Consider the following 10,497-nt stretch of genomic DNA (forward strand, 5'->3'; position numbering starts at 1 on the left):
CGGGGGAATGAGGAAGGAGTGGCTTAAGCCTGCTCCCAGAGTTGGCTCTGGAGGGCTCAGGGGCCATGCTGGGCTGGAGAGGATAGAACCTGACAGTGAGAGACATGAGGTCTATTCCCATTTTACAGATGAGGGAGCTGAGAGCTGTCCTTTGCGGCAAAAGGAGCTGGTGTTTGCTTTGCCAGAAGTGATCCATGATTCCTCGGCCCTTCCCTCTCCTGTTCCTCTGTAGCACGCGGTGCTCTGCTGGAGCTGGGGTGCCCTGGGCCTGTGCTTGCCAAACCCTGGATTCAGAAAATTGCTGCTGGGGATGGTCTCCAGGACCAGGAGGAACCAGGAAGCCACCTGTCCAATGATGAAATAATTCAGGAGCGGGGGCTTGCTTGCTTTCTCCCTTTAAGGACAAAGTTGCTTTTGAATTAAGAGACTGAGGTGAGAGTGCGGCTCCGTGCTGGACGTCCCTGCCCCCCAAAACCCCCTTGCCTTCCTCCTTCACCTCACAGAGCAGCAGTCGAGGCTCAGAGAAGTGCAGCGTGCTGCCCAAAGTCACACAGCAGTGTTGTGAGGCAGTGGCAGGAGGAAGCCCAAAATTCCCTACCATTCCAAGAATCTACATTTTGAAAAGCATTCCCTCCACGTATTTCAATTTCTTAGCAACCAAGGACAGTAGATTGTTAGTAACTGACTCAAGATAGCCCCCACCCCCCCACCGCAACATCCATCCACCCCAACACCCATCTACCCACCGGCCCATGCACCCATCCATCCATCCACCCGCCCGTCCATTTACATAACCATTTCTATGTCCACCCATTCATCCATTCCATAAACATCTGTTTAATCCCTTCTTTGCCACGTCTGTGGTAGGCACCAGGAATACGAGGGTGACCAGGGCATACACAGTCTCTGTCCTTAAGAGCTCGTTCTTTGGTTAGTGGGAGAGACAGCCAGTAATTTTTTAAAAACCACACCCTCAATGGAAAACAACCCTGCTAAGCGCTACACACCTATTACAGAGAGATCTGACCCTGTCCAAAGACCAGGAAAACCGCCTCGGGGAAGAGATGCTGGAGTTGAGAAGTGTAGGGTGGGTAGGTGCTGATTCAGTGCCGGAAGGGGTGGGTGAGGGAGAAGGTGCTCCAGGTGGCGGGAACAGCGCGGGAGGGGAGAGTGATGGCGAGGGACTGACAGGGATGGGGCTGCAGCAGAGGAAGCAGACAGGATGGAGAGGAGGGCAGGGGAGGCCATGGGCAGGGCAGGACACGCTCAGATCGGCATCTTGCCGTGATGCCCGATGCCCGGGCTGCTCTGGGCAGGACAGGATGGGGAAGGGCAGAAGGGGACGCCAGGAGGCTGCTGCAGCCTCCAGATGAGTGCGATGGGAGCAGAGGTAGAGCTCGAGAGAAGTGGAGTGTTCTAGAGATACTTAAAAGCTACCCAAGCTTTCTCAGGGGAGCGGTTAGCGGGAAGCCAACCCAGGGCCCATTTCAGCTGCACAGAGGCCTCGGGGGCGTTGCTTTATTGATGGAAATTAATTGTAAATATTATTCAAATTTACCTCCCAGTGCACAATTACATTTCTCAGGGGAGCCCTCTGAGCACATAATAAAGCCCTATAAATAATACATATATTAACCTGAGAGGAACGGAGGCACATTACTGCAGCACTTGCGGGTGGCAGCTGGGGGGAATTTATGCAGACAAGACGCTAAGTGCTTGGACTAGGGTTTAACTTTGGAGGTCACCGGAGCTCTGTCCCGGGGAGCTTCCGGAAGTCTCTGCCCCCTCCCCGGGGCGGGGGGGACAGCCCACTATTGCTCTAGAGTCCTGGTCAATGGGCAGGTGGGGGCAAGGAGACAGGTGGTCAAGGGAGGAGGAAGCACAGGTGTATCAGACGCTTACCTTGGGCCCAAAGCTTCCAGAAAGCACTACCCATAATAATAACAGTAGGTCATATTAATTGAGCATGCCCAGGGTTTGGGTATCCTCCAAATGCTTTGGTTTCATCATCTCGTTGAATCCTTACGGCAACCTTTGCGGTAGCAGCCATTGCTATCCCCACTTCCCGACAAGGAAATGAAGGTTCGGAGAGGTGTGGTGTCTTGCCCAGCATCACACAGCTAATGAGGAACAGAGCTAGGATTCCAACCCAAGTGTGTTTGACTCGAAAGCAATTTGCAAACACAAACTGTCTTCTAACGAGACTCCTCTCTGGAGAGAGGAAGGCAAGCATGCGCTCTCTGTCCAGTGTCAGATTTTAAGGAGGTGGGAGTGGGGGGGGGAGGGGGGATCTGACAGATTGCTTTTTCCTCTCGGAGGAAGGAAATGGTGTCTGGATGGGCTTGTCATTTCCTCCCTAGGAATCTCAAAAACCACATCCCTTCCCACCCACCCCCGCCCCATTTACAGACGGTGAAACTGAGGCTCTTTGCAGATCAGAGTGGGACCTCCCACCTCCCTGACTGCTGGGACATGAGATGGGTGGGAAAATGCCCACGTGAGCCACTTTTTAAGCACTGCTGTTGCAGAGACCTGGGCATTCTCCAAGCTGCCAGTTTTTCAGTAAGGGCTTTGGTGCTGAGCTGCCCTGAAGGACCCTACCCAGGATCTGGGGGGGGGGGGCGGCGGGGGTGGTCACTGGGGTTTATTCCGGCAGAATCCTATAAAGAGAAAGCAGGAGACCTTGGAAACGCTGGTACAGGGCAGAGACATGCCGTGTCTGAGGCCTAAGCGTTATCTCTCGCGGTTGTCCTGCATGGGGTGACGACGCGCTCTCTCTCTGGGTCTAGGTGGTAGTTACGTGGCTGTCTTCATACATCAAACCTCATTTGTCTATACATATATGATTACTGCACTTTACCGTAGTAAGTTATGCCTCAGTAAAAGTATTTTGAAAAATAAATTTTAAAATAAAATGTAAAATTTATGAACTAATTCATGGTGCCTGCAGGAGTGACTCCCGCTTCCTTTGGCACTCTGGGCAGAATCAGATTCGAGACAGCAACTCAGAGGGAGGTAGTCCCAGCAGGGTCCATCCAGGGAGGCAGCATCTCAGGAAGGACTGAACACTCCCAGGGCTCATCCCAGCTGTGTCCCCTGACTCAAAGGGCCTTAGATGGCTATGACACAGAGTCACATGGGCTCAGGCGTCAGAATCCCAGCTCCACCATTGACATCAACTAGGGTTAGGGCTACAGTTAAGGCTCTATGACTTGGACAAGCAGCTCAGCATCTCCAAAGCTTCAGTTTGCTCATCTGTAAAATGGGTATAAGAAGAACCTGTAGCTCACCGGCTTGCCGTGAGGATTCAGTGAGATGTCGCACATAAGCCCTTAGCAGGTGTGCGGCTCTCCTACACCATCCACCTTCATCGGGAAGTATATCTGCCTCCTCCCTGTCTCCGCGCTTGCAGCCTTGCCCCCCACAACCCACCCTCCACAAGGCAGCCAGAGTGAGCTTCCATCACGGAACAACAATCCAAACCGCCTCCACCTTCAGCTCGTGCTGCTCCCCATTCAGGTGTCCCCCCTGCCTTTGTGTTCGCTGTTCCCAGACCGCTGATGGCATGGCCTGGTCGCCCTCCTCTTTCCGGTCCCAGACTCTCTTGAGCGAGGCCCTTCTTGACCCCTCCCCGCAGGTAAAGCAGCCCCATCCCTCTTCACTGTCTATCAGATCCCCTGTTTTCCATCCCCGACGCTACTTCCTGCCATCTGGAAGGAGTTTATGTGTCTGTGTTTAGCTGCCTTCAGTCTGTCCGTCTCCTGGGCGGGGAGCTCCATCAGGGCGGGGGAGCCCTTGTCTCTCCGCTGCACCTCTTGTGTCCTCGGCATCCAGAGCGGTCCTTAGCCCAGGAAACGGGCTCACGATCCTTTGTTGTACAAATGGAGAAATAACAGTAAGCTGACGTTCCTTTGATCAAATCGTCACCATCATCGAATTTCAAGAGGATCACTATTACAATTCACTGTTTCCAGAGTGTTGTCGGTTTTTGTTTTGGTTTTTTTTTTTTTCCTATCCTGATGAGACTTGTGGGAGGGGACTATCGCCCATGTCACAGACGTGGATACTGAGTCCCCCCCACCCCCACCCCCGGGGCTTGCTTGGTTCAGAAGTGGAGAAGCCAGCGGGGAGTTCTTGCCCTCGGAGTGCTCCCAAACCAAGGAGGTTTCCATTCAGTGCTTTTATCTCCCCTGGCCTTTTCCTTTCCCCTTTGTCTGATTAATTGCAGCTTGAAAATAAAGGAACCAGATGCCTCCCCTCCCACCCACCACAACCCCTCCCTTGCATTGTTTTGTAGTTCTTTTCCGGACCAGGACTCTGTTAAAGATTTGGCTGGTGGGACCATGACCACAAACTTCCTGTGTTTATCCTTCCACTTAGAAATCATGGATGGAGCAGTCAGCATGTGCCAGGTCTGTGATGGGCACTGGGCAAAGAAGCTGCAGCGGAAAGTCCAGCTAGACACCTGATGACCGCGAACCCCTGGAGCCCGGAGGCGGACCCCAGGATTTTCTCTTCCCTGGTTTTCATCTTGCAGATGTTTGACACCCATGCAGCAAATATCTGGATGATGGAATGAGTTTCTGGTTGGCTCCCAGACGTTGGAGCTATGGAGCATGGACACACAGGGAGGTGGGAAAGGGGGCTCCCAGCCGTGGCTGGGGGGTGGGAATAGCTGGCGAGCCCCTGATCAATGGCAGGCAGCTTACTAGGACGCCCAGGCCAGGGCCCAGACCCTAGTGCTTGACTGGCAAGCACTGACTCGTGATGGCATTTCAGGCACCGTGACAAGCGGCCAGAGGCAACGCCACATCCATCATCTCATTTTATCCTCATTAAAGACCTGCCAGGAAAAACCACCTTCACATTAGAGATGAAGATGCTGAAGTTCAAAGGTGTCAAGGACGTTTTCCAGAACCACGCTGATAGCCACCCATTGATTTTTGTTGAGCACCTACCATGTGCCAGGGACTGTGCTGCGTTCTGGGGATACCTCAGCAGCCACTGCCCTAACATTCACTGAATCTTATGACAAGTTAGTATGCACAGAGCTGGGATTTGAACGCATGTCTGGATAGCTTTGTGGCTTCTCCTCCTCCTCCACTAGGTATGCTGCTGCTTGAGTTATAGAACCTAGGTACGTAAGAATCAGTACAGAATGGAGAGAACGGCTTTCTGTTGTAACGCCTCAAACACTCTTCGGGAGTTAGAGAGAGAAAACTCACATCTTGGCCGGCAATGGAGATCGATTCCGGGAACCAGGAAGCCGCTGTCAGCAACTGCTCTCCCCTCCCTGACTCCTCAAAATAGGACAGTGATTGATCCCCCAGCTCTTTCCCTCCTTTGAAAGACCAGCAGGGAGATAGATGGCACCGCTTAACCCAAAAGAATGGCACGCTCGAGCTGGAATTGCAGGAACTGGGGGAGACGGACAGAACATGAAATTGGGAATGGAGTGGGTTCCAAGGTCCCCTCCCAGACTCACTATAGGATCAATAGGTCTTTCATCTGAAATGTCCCCTTTTCTAGATCCCGGATTGTAAGCCTCATCCTGATCCCCTGGCCGCAGCATCGTCAGGGATGCAGCTAGATTGATGGAAATGGCTTGTTCGATCTTAACACATCAGATGGCCAGGTCCTTATGGTCAGTAGAGTCAAACCCCTGCCCAGGGGAGGGAGGTTAGTCCCACAGTCCATCAGAGGTGAGCCAGGACAGGAACCCAGAGGTCCCCATGCCCAGTGATTGTGTTCCCTGCCCTTGCATGTGATCATTTGTGCCCTTCAATGGCTTGGTCTTTTGTCACATTCTGGTTCAGACACATCAATCCGTGTAAACTTGAGAAGCAGATAAACGGACAATCAGTGTATCTTCCAAGGCTGGGAATATAACACAAATAAAAATCCTAATAATCCATGCGGGTTGGCATTCATCCTTGGACTCCCAGTGTGAAATAAACCAAGTGAAGGTTGAAAAAGAAGATTATACCAATCAGGATGCATTTGGCTGCAAGTTACAGAAACTGCAACTCAAAATGTCTGCCGCAGTAAGGAAAGGGCATTCCTGCATGCGGTGAGAACGCCTGTAGGTTGGGAATTCAGCAGCTGGGTGGTGACGTCAAGGGCCCAGAGTGTCTCCTTCTCTCTGCTCTGTCATCTTCAGAGGTTAGGGTTTGTCCCCAGAATGGCATCGATCATGGGCATATGATAGTTTCATATGATAGGTGACATCAAGCAGAAGGGAGAGCCTTGCCAAGAGCCCCCAGCATCCTCCCCTCGCATCTCATTGGCCAGAATTGGGTCACATGATACCGCTGAACCAATCACTGGCAGGCAAAGGAGATGGCTTAGCCCAATCAGAATCCACCCAGGAACCACATGGGAGAGGAGTGGACATTCAAACACAATCAGGGTTCTACCCCAAAGAAGGGGAGGGGATCAGAGGCAAGTATCCAGTGGTGTCTCCTACAGAGAAGATGGGATATGTAGTTGATCACCCTGCAGATTTGCCTTCTTGTCCTGGGGGATCCAGAAACTCTCAGATACGAGTGTTTTAAAACTACAGAAGGGCCTGGGGAGGGTGGGGGGCAGCTCTTAGAAATTAAGAACTTATTTCTTAGAAAATCAGCATGCTTTATTCTTTGAGACTGATGATTTCCTCCTGTTCTTTATATTAAGTAATGCATAATCTTTGGCAAAACACTTAAAATATATGAACAAACAAAAAGAAAAGGAAAATCAGGGGCGCCTGGGTGGCTCAGTCGTTAGGCGACTGCCTTCAGCTCAGGGCATGATCCCAGAGTCCTGGGATCGAGCCCCACATGGGGCTGCTCTGCTGGGAGCCTGCTTCTTCCTCTCCCACTCCCCCTGCCTGTGTTCCCTCTCTCGCTGGCTGTCTCTATCTCTGTCAAATAAATAAATAAAATCTTAAAAAAAAAAAAAAAGAAAAGGAAAATCACTTAGGATCCCAGAGATCACCCAGGTATAATCACTAACTAGCATTCTGGTTTATGACCTACAGTCTAGTCTGTTTTTCTTTATCTTACAATATCTATCAGTCTAGCAAAAAATTGTATATATAGTCTCTTGTATGACATTTTTGTCCATTTTTAAAAATCAGGCCATGCAATGTTCCCCTAGCACTGATCATTCAAGTGGTGATGGCCAGGCAGATCTGGTTTTCCCAAGTTAATTTATCCAGCCTCCTCCTGATGGACTTTTAGGTTGTTTCCTTTTTTAGAAGTATGATTTTTGTTTTTTTTGTGCGTACCTGATGGGTTTTCCCAGGAGAAGGTACTGTGGAGCTCAAGCCCTGGGTGGCCCCCAGATCTAACCTGAGCTTTCTGCCCACTAGCCCAGCCTCTGAGGCCCTGTACTTCCTTCTCCCCTTGGAGTGGGGGGAAGAGTTCTTGAGGCTTGAAGAAGAGGTCAGCCAGCTCAGGAAAGAGGGGCCGGTGGGCTGGGCCGCGATCACACACACAGCGTTTGGAATCGGGCCAGTTTGATAGGGCAAATAACTGTTGCTCTCTGAGCCCCAGTTTACCCATCTGTGTAATAAAAAAAGCTTTGTAGGGTTGCAGGAGGCTTCAATAAAATAATCCATGTAAAGGGCTTATCACGGCACCTGGAAAATATGATGTGCTTAAAAATTTGCTAGAGCTCGCTGTTGTGATGTTCGACTCCAGTTTTCCCTCTTACCGGGGCTGCAAGACTGCATTTGCCTTGTTATCTCTGGGGGCCATGCCTAATCCAGGCCAGTGATTCGGGAGGCTGTGCAAATCTGCCTAAATTATATATTGGGGATGCCCAATGAATGCTTGCTACAGTGTGGCTGTGGGAAGAAAATGTAATTTCTTTGTAGCCCCGGTGGTCTGACTTACGACGTCTCTCCCAACCCCTTCCACCCACACTGGCAGAAAACAAAACCAGAAAACAAAAAGTTAAGCTTCACCCATGTTATGGGTCGAATTGGGCCCCCCTAAAATCCATGTGTTGACGTGCTAACCCCCAGCACCTCCGAATGTGACCTGCTTTGGAGACAGACCCTTTACAGACATCATCGAGTTAAAATCAGGTTATTAGGGGGGGTCCTAATCCAGTATGTTGGGTGTTCTTAGAAAAAGGGGATATTTGAGTGCAGACACATACAGGGAGGTGATATGAAGAGAACTGGAAGAAGGCCATCGACAAGCCAAGGAGAGGAGCCTCAAGGAGCCAAACCTGCCGGCACCTTGACCTTGGACTCCCAGGCCCCGGGAGCAGTGAGACCTTACATTGCTGTTGTTTGAGCCCTCTGGTCTGTGGTGCTCTGTTACGGCCGCCCTAGCAAACTGAAGTAACCATTTCTTTTCTTTTTAAAGATTTTATTTATTTATTCGACAGAGAGAGAAACAGCCAGCGAGAGAGGGAACACAAGCAGGGAGAGTGGGAGAGGAAGAAGCAGGCTCCCAGCGGAGGAGCCTGATGCGGGGCTTGATCCCAGAACGCCAGGATCATGCCCTGAGCCGAAGGCAGACGCTTAACGACTGAGCCACCCAGGCGCCCCTTAAAGTAACCATTTCTAACATTTTAGTTCACATGTTCGTTTTACAGGTTCCTGAGCTAAGTCTCCCTTATTCTCTCCCAGGCACTGCCCTCCCCTGCCTTTCTCCTGGGCTAGTTGGGGCACGTGGTGGGCAGGGTTTGCTCCGATGTCTCCAGAGCCTGGCGGAGCATAGAGGTCCCCAGGGCCCTCTGCCTCGTGGTGCAGAGAGATGTCCCGCACGTGCAGGTGGAAACCCGTGGAAAGAGGATCCGGCTCTGGGTGGGGCTGACTCGATTCCCCTTGGCTCCCCTCCCCCACTCCCCCCAGTGCAAATGCCCCACCCTGGATGGCCCGGGCCTCCTCCATCCTCCCAGCTGGGATGGGGATGAGACATCCTCCATGTAGCAGGAGCAAAGCAAACCCCTGGCCAACGCTCTCTCCAGAATCCCTCCCCCCTTCTACAAATCCTGGTTCTGGAAAAGCAGCCGCTTTTCTTCCGTGCTGGCTCTCTGCTTTCCCATCATCCGGTCGTAAAAGCCTCAGACTTGTGCAGGGAAGGGGTTCTGCGGCTCACCGGGGCAGAATCGGGGAGCTGGGCTTCCAGGCATGGCTTTTGTGTGTCACAGAAGGAGAATAAAGGAAATTGGAAAATCCTCCCTCGAGACGGTGTCCTGACTTGAGTCCATAGCCTTGCGGCCCGATGCCGTGTAGCCCGCCAGCGCAGAGCATCCCCCCGCCCATCCTTTCTCTTCTGTAACAGAGCCTGCCCTCCCCCCTGCACATGGGCTCTCGGGGCTAGTCGGCCACATCAGAACGCTAACAAGAACGGCTTCTTCGCAATTTCCAGGAAAGCCACCCATTACCATTACTTCTTGTTGCTTTCTGCTGCTCCCAACAGGCTTTGGGGCTTAAAAATTGCAATGAAAAAGTCAGAATGATACTATTAAGATGATTATTAACAGCCCTTCAGTGGTTACTGACGAGGATTCCACGCTTTGCGGATGGGAAAATGGAGAGTCAAGGTGAGTCCCCTGCCCAAGGTGACCCGGCTGGGAGCTGCGGGGGCGACGGGCGTGGAAGCCACCTTTGTCTGATTTGGGACGGCTTCTCTTTGCACCTGGAAGGCTGCGCCGTGGCAGCCCGGCGGGGCGTTGGCACGGCCGTGAGCAGCTCCTGCACATAGTTGCACGGCACGCTTCTGCTCACTGATGTCGAGCGCTTACCAGACTTCTGAGGAGCTGGAGAAGCTCCATGTGGAGGGGGCTGCTTCGTGCGATCCCCTAAGGATCCTAATGTATCTGTAATAGGATTAGGGTTGTCTGGAATCCTGGATGTCTGCCCTCCCTTCCTGAACAGTCTGTGGCCCTGGGTCTGAGGGTTGCCGGGAAAGAGGAACCCACTGGGCCTTTGCAGACTATGTTCCCCAAGCGTTCCGTGTGCAGTGCTGTCTCCAGGCGGTGGTGCTGGCTACCGCGGGGCTTTCACACCACCTGCTGACCTCACATCACCCCAGATGTCCACTGGGGTGGCCTAGGGAGCCCCACTTTTAAAGAGGAGGAACTAGGGCTCAGGGAGGTCAAGGCATGTGCCCAAGCCATGCTAAAGAACGGTGGTGTCAAGACCTGAGTCCAGGGTACGGTGGCTGTGGACCTTGGCCACTGAGTGCCTGCTACTGTGTGTGCCTCAGTTGTCTCATCTGCAAAATGGAGAGGCAGCTCAGGATCTGAAATGAGATGCCACATCCAGGGGCAAGAGACTTGGGTTTGAGTCTCAGCTCTGTTACAGGGTCTCTGTGTAAGCTTGAGGTCACGTTGTCTTTCTGGGTCTCAGCCTTCCCTTCTGAAAAGTGGGAGATGAGTTTTGACAAGAATGCAGTTATCAGAAGTTAGCATATAACAAGTACCTACTATGTGCCAGGTGCTTAAGACACACAGCGTTTCACAGACCCCTCCCCAAGCCCTGGTCAGCCGGCCGGC

At 52.1% G+C, this 10,497-nt stretch overlaps 1 protein-coding gene across 9 annotated transcripts in view; it reads left to right on the forward strand.

Moving 5' to 3' along the window:
- CMKLR1 (chemerin chemokine-like receptor 1) overlaps positions 1-5,912 on the forward strand; it is a 52,369-nt gene extending 46,457 nt beyond the window's left edge. For 8 of the 9 annotated variants that reach the window (XM_008707644.2, XM_008707643.2, XM_040619827.1 and 5 more), the window contains one exon: positions 129-5,912. The gene's annotated coding sequence lies outside the window, so the exon portion shown is untranslated. The remainder of the gene's footprint in view (positions 1-128) is intronic. The other variant, XM_040619828.1, reaches the window with a different exon arrangement.
- The last annotated feature ends 4,585 nt before the right edge of the window (positions 5,913-10,497 follow it).

This window comes from Ursus maritimus, unplaced genomic scaffold (genome assembly GCF_017311325.1).
Source record: "Ursus maritimus isolate PB19 unplaced genomic scaffold, ASM1731132v1 scaffold_33, whole genome shotgun sequence".
Classification (NCBI taxonomy): domain Eukaryota; kingdom Metazoa; phylum Chordata; class Mammalia; order Carnivora; family Ursidae; genus Ursus; species Ursus maritimus.